The sequence below is a fragment of the Nannospalax galili genome, unplaced genomic scaffold (assembly GCF_000622305.1).
Source record: "Nannospalax galili isolate Female #2095 unplaced genomic scaffold, S.galili_v1.0 scaffold87, whole genome shotgun sequence".
Classification (NCBI taxonomy): Eukaryota; Metazoa; Chordata; class Mammalia; order Rodentia; family Spalacidae; genus Nannospalax; species Nannospalax galili.
The window spans coordinates 3,843,489-3,858,475 of NW_008360320.1; the positions used below are offsets into that span (position 1 = coordinate 3,843,489).

At 33.9% G+C, this 14,987-nt stretch overlaps 1 protein-coding gene across 5 annotated transcripts in view; it reads right to left on the reverse strand.

Moving 5' to 3' along the window:
* The window catches only part of Mbd5 (methyl-CpG binding domain protein 5), a 505,686-nt gene that overhangs the window by 240,631 nt on the left and 250,068 nt on the right, over nt 1-14,987 (reverse strand). The gene's annotated exons all lie outside the window — the stretch shown is intronic.

The following is a 14,987-nucleotide window of genomic DNA, read 5'->3' on the forward strand; positions in this document are numbered from 1 at the left end:
ATAATATATATATGACACAGAAGTAAATGTATGTGTGTATATATATAGAGAGAGAGCTTTAAGGCTTGTATTAATGTATATCCCTTAGCACAGAATGAAAATGTTTGTGTATACTTTCACAAATATCTTACCCTCATGAATATTACCATTGTAGTCTTTGAAGCCATGTATCTGAAATTCTAGTTATAAAATATATTTGAAAAATGACTTAAAAGTTTATTAGGAGGGGAAATAGTTATCAAATTTTGAATATGTCAATAGATTCAATTCTATAGCTCTCTACGTCAGATAACTTTTCTGAAGCCTCGAAGTTGGCACCCAAGTCTTTACACATTAATCTCTGAGGACATTCCAAATGCCAAGCACAAGGAATAAAGCTTATTCCGGAAATAGAGAGAAAATAGAAAATAAAGGTTCCAAAAGTTCAAATCTGTTTTGTTTATTGTTCTTAAAATTTGTTTCATGAAGCAGAGTTGGGGTTTAGCAAAGATATTTTAATGTAGGCTTAGGCATGAAGATTGAGAGGAACAAAGGTGCTCAGAATGAAGAAGGCACACATGAGCGCATGGACGTAGGCTTCTCAAAGAAGAATCCTGGAATTTAAGACATACCCAAGTGTGGGTATACTCCTCAAGAATTCTTTTATTTTATTTTTTTGAGATAAGGTCTCAGCTTTTTGAGATAAGGTCTCTAGCCTTGCTACCAAGGATAGTCTCAAACTTAGGCTGGTCTCAAATTTAAGATCTTTCTGCACTGGCCATTTGAGTGTTGGGATTAAAAGTGTGTGCCACCATACTGGAAATTTACTTAATTACAGAGTCTACTAAATAGATAGAAAAGCCTTTGATTAACACAAGCATCTTAAAAACTGCTGCTTAATTAACATACATAGCATTTGACTATTAAGAACCATCCATATTCCCACTGCTGGATTACTGTAGCGTCTGTTACTTCTACAAGACTCAGTAATGGTATCCCCTGATAGAGTACATTAAACTCATCCTTATATTCAGTTGTTAACTGCAGTTATGGTTCACCTAGTAGTATCATTAAAGGCTTTTCCTTGGTGTCTTCCTGGCCTTGGTACAGTTACATATAATGTAATGATGAGTCAGCTGGTATTAGGATTTTTCATTTTGTATCTACCACATAGAAAAGTATCTTTTTTTCATAGCAAAATACTATTCATTTTAAATAAATGTGGCTGTCAACTTTGACTACGCACTTGTTAAAGCTATCAATGAATTCCCAACATATTATAGAAGAAATCACATTTTTAAGCTCTGAAACGTATACATGCACACATTTTCATAACATTTTTAAAAGTCATGATGAATAAATATAAGGATCCTTTTATAGGCTTGAAAACCTTTACAATCTACAAACTTGAAAACCAAATTCACCATCCTCAGAAAAGATAGAAAGCTTCTCATTATTTGAATAGTCAACACAGGTTCTCACAACACAAAACACTGTACTAATCAGTACCTAGTCAAACATCCTCTCTGCTTAATTTGAAAGGGATTTTTTTTTTTTGACATTCATGTCAAAAGTTTTATTGGTCAGTTTTACCTAATCATTAGATAGTGTAAAATTCACCTCTTTGGGTATGCAACTTTATGGCTGTAATGATGTAATGCACCTTGACCCAAAATCAACACTGGAAAAAACACAGGATTTCACACAGTTGATATATGAACATCACTCAAATCACATACAAAGTCAGACCAATTATAAAGCAAAATTGAGAAAATCACCAAGGATTATGATTCAGGGGAGTTCAATGGAGAATAATCTGAATATCAAAGGACTGGAGAGGTCATTAGAAAAATGGGGGAAAAAAAGCCCTGAATATAATTTACCAAAGGAACCTCTTGAAATTCACATTAAAAATTAGACATTATGGATAGGATGTCATATTGTGTTATTACCATTTTTCTGGAAATTGCAAAGGAGAAAATCAAAATGTCATTCATATTGGGGGGATTTTCAATATTCATACAGTTGAAATTATGACCTGCATTTAAATAGCAATTGGTTTAGTATTTTTCATGATAGCATTCCACTGAACCTTCCCTACCTACTTCCATATTCCCACTAGCTACCACAGGTTTTTGTTTTCTACTTTATTTAGTAGATCCCTTGCACAGTAGCAATAATTTGTAGATAATAACAATAGCAATTGGACAAGTAAAAAGAAATGAAAAACATTCTCATTGTATGTACCCACTGTACATGATTATGGTGCGACATAAGGATATTTTCATACAAGTATACATTGAGTGTTGAACATACTGTCCCCTTCCCCTCACCCCTTCCTTACTTTTGCCCCTCTCATTAGTTCCCTTGATCCTCTAGGCTGTTTTGCTTCTACTTTGGTGCCATACATACAACACTATTATATGTATCTAAATAAAATCTAGGAACAACATATGAGAGAAAATATATGATATCCGCCTTTCTGAGACTTGCATAATTTGCATAATATGAAGAACTTCAGTTACATTCATTTTTCTGAAAATGATATAACTTTGTTTTCCTTTATGGTAGAAAAATTCCATTTTCTTTATCCATTTTTCTGTTGTCAGACACCTAGGTTTGTTCCATAATTTGATTATTGTGACAGAGTTGCACTAAAGATTGGTATGCAAGTACCTCTGTGGTTTGAAGGTTTTTATTGTAAATATCTGGGAATGGTACAGCCAGTTTATACAGTAGACATATTTTTGTTCTATGCAGAACCCCACACTGATTTCCACAGAGGATGGACTAATGTACTTTCCCACCAATAGTGTTAAAGGATTCCCTTTTGTCCACTCCAGTATTTATTTTTAATGGATGCCATTCTGACTAAGGTAAAATGGAATCTCAATGTTGTTTTAATTTGCATTTCTTTGAAGGCAGTGTGGTTAAACACTTTTCAATGTGTTTAATGTCAGTTTGTGTTTTATCTTTTGATAACTGTCTGTTCATTTCTTTAGCACATTTATTGACAGTGTTGGTTTCTGGTTGCTTAAATTTCTTGAGCTCTTTTTACATTCTTGATATTGATCCCCAGTTACATGTATAGCTAGCAAAGATTTCCTTCCATTTTCTTGGCTGTCTTTTCATCCTATTAATTTTTAACTTCTGGCTGTGCAGAGGCCTTTTGTTTTCATGAGACCGTTATTGATTATTACTTTCTGTGCAATGGGAGACCTATTCAGAATATCCTTGCTATATCTTGAAATGTATTATTTTTCATCTAGCAGTTTCCAAGTTTCAGGTCTTACATTAGGATCTCTGATCCATTTGGAGTTGATTTTTATGCAGAGTAAGAGATAAGGATCAAATTTTCTTCTTTAAACTTGTAGATATCTAGTTTTCCTAGCCCCATTTGTTTTAGAGGTTCTTTTTTCTCTAAGGTACATTTTTGGCATTTTTGTCAAAAACCAAGTGGCTGTAGCTGCATGGGTTTCTATCTGGGTTCTTTATTCCATTCCATTGATGCACATGTCTGTTTTGGGTACCACACTGGTTTTGTTACCATGGCTGTGTGGTGTAATGTGAAATCAGCATTATTCTTTTTGCTCACGATTGCTTTGGCTATCTGGAGTCTTCTGTGCTTCCATATAAACTTTTTTTTTCTGTTGCCTGAAGAATGGCAGTGGAATTCTGTTGGGATTGGATTGAATCTGTACATTTCTTTTGGGAGTATAGAGATTTTCACAATGTTAATTGTTCCAATCCATGAGCACTAGCGATCTTTCTGTCCTTTAGTGTCTTCCTCCATTTCTTTATTCAGTGTGTGAAACAAAATTCATTCTTCAAAATGAGCATAACCAGATTCAATGAATTCTTCTGTAACACAGGTGCAAACCTTAATTAAATGTGTTCATAAGCAACGTATCCACAATCCTAGTCTAGTGTTAAATAAAGCAATGCCCATCATCTTCAGTCTTTACTTATACCATGATAGGTTCCAATATAGAGAATGTAGAAAGTAGGCCTTTAAGTGATTTACGCATACCTAAAAAATCATGAGTCTGTAAAGCCTGGAAGATTAAAATCAATAAGAAGTTAGATGGTAAGTCTGCTCCTCAGTTCAAAGATCGAAATGCAGAAGAATATGATCATAACTCTCACCAACCTTGCTGTGACATTTCTTGGTGTTCAAATTTTTAGATATACATTAAAAGTCAAATATACACAGAATAATCAATATATTATGTAGGAAAAAAGAGTAATCATTCATAAAGTGATAAAAATCCATAACACCATGTCAAGATGGCAAGGAAATATGTTCATTTATAAGAAGGCAAATAAGTTCTATGTAAAGTAACTCAATGCCTAAACCAAATGGGAGATTTCACACTTAATCATAGCTATACATTAAAAATATTTTATTTATTATTTTTATTTTTATATGTATGAGTATCTGCCTGCAGGTGTGTAAGTGCACCCATGTTGCACAATGCCTGTGGAGGTCAGAAGATGGCATTGTATCCCCTGGAACTGGAGTTATGGATAGCTGTTAGTTGCCATGTGGGTGCTGGGATTTGAACCTGGGTCCTCCACAAGAGCAGGCAGTTCTCTTATCCCCTGAGCCATTTCTCCAGCCTATCACAGTTATACATTTTTAAGTGAAATACTGGTGCTTAATTTCTTTTCTTTCTTCTTTCTTTTTTTTTTTTTGGTCTTTTTGAGACAGAGTCTCCCTGTAGCCCCAGCTGTTCTGGAACTCACAGAGATCCACCTGCCCCTGCCTCCAGACTTTAAAAAAATATTTTATTTATTATTTTTATTTTATGTGTATGCGTGTATTTCCTGCATGTAGGAAAGTGAACCTGTGCAGTGCAATGCCCACGGAGGACAGAAGAGGCTGTCAAGTTCCCTGGAACTGGAGTTACAGACAGTGGTTAGTTGCCATGTGGTTGCTGAGAACAGCTAGTGTTCTTAACTGCCGAGCCATCTTGCCAGCCCCCTGGTGTTTAATTTCTTTATCTCAAAATACTATAATAATAAAAAAAGAAAACTGTTGGTGCTACGATTTATGAAACATTTATGAAAATTTTTTCTATAGCATTCTGAAGAGTAAGTGGGAAAAATGAAAGAAGTGGCCAAGTATAAATATGTAGTGAATGGAAATGCATCCCCTATTCAAATATTTGGATATGATGTCATGGGCAGCTGTGGTCACGCATGTTCAAGAGGTAAGAGAAGTCAGAGATTGGATCTTAATGCAATATTTCCCACCTTTAGAAAACTATGTGAGGACAATGGTTTGCAAATATGCTGTTTTGGTTATATATAATTGATTTACATTTATGGTAAAAACAGAAAATAATCCAAACATTTCAGTATTATTATGTGTTGTGTAGCAATTTTCTATGAGATAAAATATTCCATCTTAGAGGGAAGCTTCTTAAGACTCAGAATGTAAGGGAGGCTAAGACCCAGGAAATAAACAACTCAGAAGCTTCAGTAAGTCCCTGAAACTGACCAGATGCACTAGACCCTTCATTCTTCAAGCTTTTATAAGCAGTTAGGATTGTTAAGAGATACTCTCAGACAAGCAGAGTTGAAGGGGTACATCAGCCAAACTGCCTGGAAGAGACTCAGATGAATCCTGAGCTGCATGGAGGACATTGTCCAATATGTTCAGTGGTCTACAAATTGTTCAGTGAGCCCCAGGAGTCCAGCTTCCTTGGGTTCTTATCCATGCTGAGGTATGCTTTTGGTGATGCAGCTGTCTTTGAGTTGTTCCTGCTCTATAAGTAACCCCTCACCATATACCTTTAAGTAATCCCAATAAAACTCACTGGTTCACCAAGTGGGCTCTGGTAGCATGCTTACTTTGGTTTGTCATCTGTTCCCTATCTGGGATGAATAGATGTTTTCTCATTTCTCCTCAGGAACAGTGTAAAAGTCCTGCTAAGAATTTTTTCTTCTTAGTAAGCTTACAAACAATAATTAAGAAGTATAAGATCATCTTAATCAGCTTTAATTTTCAGATGGCTTGACATTATCTACAAAATAGAACTGAGATGTTCTATGTGCACTGGGACTCATGAACATTTAATAAAGAACAGTTACTATCCTCAGAATATACAATTGTAATGGAGACTGTACTCTGTTTTCCATCATTTACCCCTTAGTTATTCAGAATGACAGAGTACAGTAAACTAAACTGTTCATTTGTTCCAGGAGCAGATGGGGAAAGGTAGCTTCTTTAAAATGTGATTAACGCATGAGGTCTCTGTTTAGTATTTACTTTTCTTTTTAAGCTTCAGATTTTAGGCTTAAGCAACTTTAATCAAGGGAAGAAGGACCAGACAGCTGCTGTAGCCTAGTTCACAGCTTATGTTTCTGAAGGGAGAATGTTGTAACAACAAAATATACAGTAAAATGATAATCAACTTTTATCTTCTTGCCAAGGGTCTGAAAAAAAAAACACTTTTTATTATGCAGAGTACACTGTAGATTATCAGCTATGAAGCAACTAATTTCTATCAAAGATCCAAAGTGCATTTACTACTTTGTATCCTGATTAAAATGATATGTATACAAATCTATGCATGTAACTAAAATTTATAGAATTAATTATCAAAAAGGAAAAAAAAAGAGCCTATGTGTGATTGAAAATAAAAAGGTCAAGTACAGGAGCACACATCTGTAATCCTAGTACTTTGAAGGATGAGGCAGGAGGATTTTGAGTTTTTAGGCCAGAGTTATTTATATAACGAGAGATTATCTCAAAACAATTAATAATAAATACAGAAATGAAAAAAAATAAAACATGTAGGAACCTAGCTAGTAGGTGGCAACTGTAAGAGTGGCACATTAAAAGTGGCAGTGGGTACAGGTTATACCCATTGTCATATAACTTGTAATCAGTTGAGATAGGAATTAGTTTCTATTTTTAACAGTGAAGATACTGAGGTTCTGTGGGAGGGGAAATAACATGTTCAAAGCCACATGCCAAGAGTTAAGACCAAGTCCAGGTCTGATTGAACAACTGTACCTTTCAGTTCTATCCTTGATACGTCAGTCTGTTGTTTTGAGGTGGTTCAAATAATGAAGAAAAATTTTGTTTGAATGCTTTACACTGGATTCAGCAATCTGCCTGTGGTGTAAGAGTAATGGTCAGAAAGAGGGAGGGTGTAGTTGGGGTAGATGGGGCAGGATAGAAGGAAGATATGCAGCCATATGCCTTTTAATTTTGCTTGGTTTTTGAACCACGGATGAAAAAGGTAAGAAGATAGATAAGAAAAAATAGGTTATAAGGTAGCAGAGAAGGGCTCTATATTTATTTGTGAACCTTTTATTTGGTTTCTAGTCATGGCAATTCTACTTTAATCTTTGTACTGCTATGGCAAGAACAAAGCCATGTTCCACCTAGAGAAGCTTCTGCTACATTTGAATGTAAAGAAAGTAGAAAATACTGTACTTGAGACTTGGGTGGAGAACACATTGTGATTTAAAATAGAAACACTTGGTCTGGAGAGATGGCTCAGCAGTTAAGAGCACTGGCTGTTCTTGTAGAAGGCCCAGGTTTGAATCCCAGCACTCACATGGTGTCTAACAGCTATCAGTAATTCCAATTCTAGGGGATCTGATCCCCTCTTCTGTTCTCTGTGGGCACTGCATAACATGGGTGCACTTGCATACATACAGGCAATATACACATATACATAAAATAAAAATAAAGCAAAAAATACTTCATTCAGTTCTTAGATGTATTTAGCCTAATCCACTAAAAGTATGTGACAATTTTATCCAAACCAGGAAGTAAATGCCTAAGAAACTTACTTCTGAACTAAAATTAGGTTTCTTTCATTTGTTTCAAATGGCTAGAAATTAAATATTAGATGGTGTTGCTGAAAGAGCAAAGGATTCTAATACTTTCCTCTCAACAGCCAAACTGTCAAATGGAATGTCAAATGTGTCCTTTGTGTTGCCATCCCTGAATCATTTTTTCAATGCTCTGAGGGCTGTATCTCATTTCTCACAGTGCGAGATCAGCTGGAGATTCAACAGATTTTCCAGGCTCCGTTACTTGCTTTCCCTATGACCTCTGTGAAACTGCTTGCAATGAAGACAGGCAGCCTCAGTTTACACATGTACTGAGTGACAGTTGATTACTGCATCCTCATACCTTATTTCATTTACTCTTGGCAAGTACTCCAGAATGTATTATCATGTCTGTTTTCTACTGGAAAAGCTGACGTTCAGAGAGGTCAATCTTGCAATCGAATTTCTAAAACACTTGAAGAAAACCAAAGTTATGAAAGTAAAAACCTACAAATGTGTCTGCAGACTTAGAAAAAGGAAACAAAAGAAAATTGAGAAAACATCTTAAAAATAGAGTTTGGAAGAAATAATACTTATAAAAATAACAAGAAATCATAAAACAAACACAGCAAAATTCTTAGAAATAAAAATCTGTTAACTGAAAAAGAAAGCCTTAGCAGACAGTAGAGAGTCTATATTGGATATGGTAGAAAAGAACATTAGTAAACTGGAAAATAGACTGAGGAATTTGCTGAGAACGAGGTAACAAAGATGAGAAGAAAAGTCACAGTGGCTAGATGCCTTCAAATAGCACATCAAGTTTCAATAGCAGAAGGTACATCGTATTAGTAATTGTTGGTCAGATAATATCTGAAATACTTCCAAAATTAAAGATCAGCGACATCCTTCAACTTGAAGATACTATCACCTAATCCAGAGAACTGTATAAAAATTAATTTATACTCAACCACCTTAATTGACTTAATTTCCATAAGAGTCTCTTTCCATGAAATGTACATATGTATGTATGTATGTATGTATGTATGTATGTGTGTATGTATATATGTATAATTGGTTCTGTATGTGGAAAACCCAGACAAAAATAAAGTAAATTAAAACAAAATTCAGAGCAATGAAGTATTAAAATGGGAAAGTAGCATTTAAGTCTACCAAGATTTTTTTTTATACTGAAAAGCAAATAGATTTTCAAAAATTGAAAAAAAAATCCACTAACACAGGAGATTTGAACACAACAAAATTGATAAGTTTTTCTAACAGGTCTCTATATAGAGATCTGTACCGAATATATAGCAAAGTCCTTTCAAGCACACATACATAGACGCTTCATGAAAACTGATCATCTCTAAACCTTCAAATAAGTCCTGGTAAATGCCAAAATATCTGAATCACATAAACTAGACTCTGATTATAATAATGATCCACTGATTCAAATAGTACTATGAGTTTTAAATGTTAAAAGAAGAATGAATCAAAGGTCACCCAAGGTGTGATTGTATTTATATGATATTCTGGAAAAGGCAATATCACAGGGAAAGAAAACACATCATTTGTTTCCAGGAACTCGAGTTGAAAGGACTATAAAATGAGCATGAGAAAATTGTGCTCGATGGATGCTCCATTTCTTGACTATGGTAGAGATTAAATGGATGTGTATATATGCCAAGACTCAAATCTATATAGTAAGATGGTTAAAAGATTTTACTTTGTACAAAGATGCCTTAATTAACCCACATTTAAAAATTCTTGGTTAAAACAAAAAATAATGTAGTTCCTCAAATGAATTTTATCAACTTCAAAAGAAAAAAATAAAAAAGAATCAAAGGTGCTAATCAAATTGGAAAAAAAGACAGAAAATGTAGGAAAGGAAGAAAATGATAAAGTAATACAGATCATGTAAGGTACAGACCAGGCGCTGTAAATGAAAAAGGGGACAGAATTAAAAGAAGGTAGATAAAAATGTTAACTTCATAGCTTGGCTGAGTTGAACAATTTACGCATACATTTATATTGATACATTAAGTATATACTTATATTTGGACTTTCTCTGGTAAAATTTAAGTAACAGGATAGGTTCAACAGTTTATGTCATAGCATCATATAAGGATTAAATTTTAAAAATCTGTATTTGTCCTGAATTCTCACCAGAAATATATTCATTATTCTACAAATCTTATTATCTTTCTAAACCCATGCCTTTGAACCCTCAAAAGCTCTTAATGAGTTCTTGTAATAGTTCCTCAGTTGCTTTACCAATCAGATTATTGTCCATTGAACTAGACCTTATACATAGCTTCTATTCTCTGTAACAGAATCCTCTATAAATACCATGAGTGATAGTTAACTAAGAGTTGCTCCTTAATAATAAGGCTGCAGGAGCAAATCATTGCTTTATGAAGTTACAGGTTCAAAAGCATCACAGTTGCATACATGGATGCTATAGAAAAACAAATTTTCCTTTACTCTGTTTCCCAAATTTTTAAATAATATGAAATATATGTGTTCTTTAAAGATAAGAAAAGTCATCATATGCCTAAAAACAAGATCATTCTTAAATTTCATGCCAAAAATTCTCTGTGGAAAAGATTTATGCCAAGAAACAGAAAGCTACCTCAAAAAACTTTCACATGAGAACTGAGATTATGTATAAATCTTCAGTGAACTTCAATTAAACAAAAGTTGCTATAAAAAGATTATTCAAGTAATTGCAAAACTTTTAATATAGACTATATTTTATATTATTTAAAATCTCAGGAGACCCATGTCGAAGTGTTTAGTTAAAGTTTGCAACCTCTAAAATATACTCTCCAGTAGTTCAGTCAAATAATGACATATGATACAGATATACAAGAAATAAGTCTACATGGTGATTAACAACTAATCAATTTAGGTGAGGGGCAAATGAAACTAATTATACTATTCTTAACTAATTTTTCATCGCTTTTACATGTTTAAAATAAAGATTAAAAGTAAAAATAAAGCATGTCTAGGAAATATTTTATATTAATATATGTGTTTAAGAGAACGATTAAACTTTAAAGATATGAAAAATATGAATCCAGAGAATAGTGATTTTAAATGAGGAATTTGGTTACTAAGAATATTTTGAAAATTTTTCATAATTCTAACTAAAAGAATGAAAAAAAAGGGCAAAGAAGAAGGTCATCTAAAATTTGTAACAGTAATTGTTTATGTCAAGTGGGCTCTACTATGGTGCTCAGTTCTTTGTTAAACTCTAGTCTACATGCTGCTGTGAAGTTGATTTTTAGATGTGATTAACATTTAAATCAATGGACTTTGAGCAAAGTAGATTACTCCAGGCTTCATCCAAATGTTTAAAGGCCCATGGAGGAAGACTGGATTCTCTCATCAGACTGCCCCAATCACTGAAGGCAATTCTTTAAGATTGACTATACATCCCACTGATTCTGCTTCATTGGAGAATTTGGACTAATGAAGAAGACAAATTCAGGAATTTCAGTAATTAAAACTTGGGTAGGCAGAAAGATAATAGAAGAAACATTATCAGGAGTTTTTCTTGAAAGGAAGGAAAAATAAAATTTCAGAATTAACGAGCTTACTTAAATGTAGGAAGAAAACATTTATCAAGAATAGTTTAGTGATACTTACAAATTGTAATCTTCATTTTAAACAATGAGAGTAAAGCAAAATCTTGTACAGATCTAACCAGAAAAATGTCACATAAACAACAAAAAACTAAGTTGATACTAGACTTCTTGTATACAACCACATGACACCAAAGACAATAGAATGTGCTCAATTTTAAAAGCTAGATTTCAACCCAAGAATTTTAAAAATTTTATTTATTATTTTTATTTTATGTGTATGAATGTACTGCCTGCATGTATGTGACTGAACCCATGTCATGCAATGCTGTGGAAGTAGGAAGAGGGCTTTGGATTGCTCTATTAAGGATGATTCATAGCCACCATGTGGGTGCTGGGAATCGAACTTGGGTCCTCTGGAAGAGAAGTCAGTGCTCTTAACCGCTGAGCCATTTCTCCAGTCCCTCTCAACCCAAGAATTTTAAACATGTCTAGTTCAAGCATTCATTTTAAAAGACATGAAAGTATTATCCTACAGCTGTGCCACCCATCCTTGAAACTTTATTATCATTCTTGAAAATTATGATTTAAAAATAGAGAAGATCTTTATAATGAGGGAATATTAGCAACAACACTAATTCTATTTTGTCTAAATTAACACAGCACTGAGGGAACACACATGTTACAATAACCATTTGATAAAATTGTAGACTAAAAATATAAATATGAAGATAAAAGTCAAGATTGTTTCAATAAAAAAGTACAGGGCAAGGATAAGGCAAGAAGTGGTAAAATCACTGTACCCGTAGAAGACTATTACATGATTTTATTTATGAGACTGAAAAAGGAATGATTGCCCTAGCAGGATAAAAACATGATATAAAACCTTCAAATGAGAGCTAGAAAAAAGAATATCAAGAAAAATCTGATAGATACAGATGAAAAATTTACTTGAAATTTCTTGGAGTAGAAAGTAGACTTTTAAGTGTTATTACCATGAAAAATAAGTATATGAGGTAATGCATACATGAATTAACTTTATTTTGTTATTTCACAATGTATACAGACTTTAAAACATTATGTTATACATATAAATATACACAATTTTTCTTTGGCAATTCAAATAATAAAATAAAGCAAGAGTGTATGGATAATATACTTGTGAAATGAAAGCAAAATATATTGGCAAAATGGATTAAATTCATTAAAAAGTGGAGATCTGTGATGAAGATACATGTCTTATGAACTTTTATTCCAGAACAAACAGAACTGGAATATAAAACAAAAGCTATAATTCAAGGAGAGCATGAAAAGATGGAAACAATTGTTTTAGGAAAGTGATTTCTCTTAGAGTCATTTAGAAATCAAGACTTTTAAAATGAATTATTAACCAAAGTGTACATAAGTCTTTTACAGAGAACAAAATTCTTTTAAAATGTCCTTAGAATGTTCACCAAAATTGATTCTATTCCATACTATAAAGAAAACTTTGGGAACCTCTGCCTGTCTCTACGTGGTGAAGGAAGCCTGAGTGTACCTGACTGGAACCTGAATTGGGCTTCTGTGGGTACTCCTGAACAGCTGATCTGAAGCCATCAGTTCCCTCCAAATTAAACCTGAGAGAACCTGAACACTGTACCAATCGGCTTTACATAACCAATAAAGAAAGGATCTAGGCACCCTGATAATACAAATAGAAGCATACTTCAACTTAATTCTCATATCAGAATCATATATAACAAAAGAAATTCACATGCCAAAATCATAACAAAAGAATAATGAAATGGAAAGTCAAAACACTATGTCCCCACCAAACTCTACCAATTCTGTAGAAGAGTTCTACAAGTAGAACCCCCTAGAAATAACCCAGGATACTGAATTGAAAACAATCATAAACACAATCAAGGAATTCAATGAATTTAAAGAACACACGAACAAACAAATAAAAGAACTAAAAGAAGATAGGGATAAAGAGATAGAAACATTGAAGGAAACTCAGGCAGAAACGAAGAAGGAAGTGCAAAACTCAATAAGCCAACTTGAAACAACAGGGGAAAGCCTCACTGCTGGAATGAATGAAATGGAAAACAGAATATCAACACTGGAGGATAAAGCTGAAGAACTGGACCACTCAAGCAAAGATTATGGAAAATTTAAAAAACACAGGAATGGAATATGCAAGAGATGTGGGACACCATGAAAAGACCAAATCTACGGATCATAGGAATAGAGGAAGGAGAAGAATTTCAGATTAATGGTGGTGACCAAACCTTAAACAGGATTGTAGAAGAGAATTTCCTGAAATTAAGGAAAGACATCCCCATACAAATACAAGAAGCACATAGAACACCAAACAGACAGGATCAGAAAAGAAACTCCCCATGACATATCGTAAAAACACCAAATGTACAGAACAAAGAGAGAATACTGAAAGCAGCAAAAGAAAAATAAGTCACAAACAAAGGAAAGCCCATCAGATTTACAGTTGACTTATTAATGAAAACTATGAAAGCCAGAAGAGCGTGGACCAAAGTATTTCCAGTTCTACATGACAAAAGATGCCAGCCCAGAATACTATACTCAGCAAAAATGTCTATTATAGTTGAGGGGGAAAGAAAAATCTTCCATGACACGAATAGCCTGAAAGAATACATATCCACAAAACCAGCCCTTCAAAGAACACTTGAAGCAATACACAGAGCAGAGAGAGAAACAAAGTAGAGAAAGAAAATAAATAAAGGTATGATCAAGGAAACACAAAATTAGAGAAACAAACAACAATCAATATGACGGCAACCAATACACATCTTTCACTAATATCCTTAAATATCAATGGTCTGAACTCCCCAGTCAAAAGACATAGGTTAAGTGAATGGATTAAGAAACAAAATCCATCTCTTTGCTTTCTGCAAGAAACCCATCTCACCTTCAAGGACGAGCACTACCTTAAGGTAAAAGGATGGAAAAGAATATTCCAAGCAAATGGTACTAACAAGCAGGGGTTGCAATTCTAATATCTGACAAAATAGACTTCAAACTAAGACTAATCAGAAGAGATAAGGAGAGTCACTACATTCTGATCAAAGGAACAGTTAATCAAGAAGGTATTATAATCCTTAACATATATGCACCAAACTCTGGTGCACCCAAAATTCATAAAAATAACACTATATGACTTTAAGACACAAACTAACCACAACTCAGTAATAGTAGGGGATGTCACTACCCCACTGTCTCCCTTTGACAGGTCAGCATCACAAAGACTAAACAGACATCTGAATGAATGAAATGATACTATACAACAAATGGACCTAATAGACATCTTTTGAATATTCCACCCAAGCACCAAAGAATATACTTTCTACTCAGCACCCCAACTAAAAAAATTGAAATAATTTCATGCATTCTATCAGACCACAAGGCAATAAAGCTCAAAATCAACACCACATGAAGCTGTAGTCATTACATGAACTCTTGGTGACTGAAAAACACACTGCTAATCAATGAGTGGGTCAAAGGAGAAATTAAGAAAGAAATAAAAGAATACCTGTAATTCAATGCAAAGGACATTATAACCCAACTGGGACACTTTAAAAGCAGTCCTAAGAGAGAAGTTGATAGCTCTAAGTG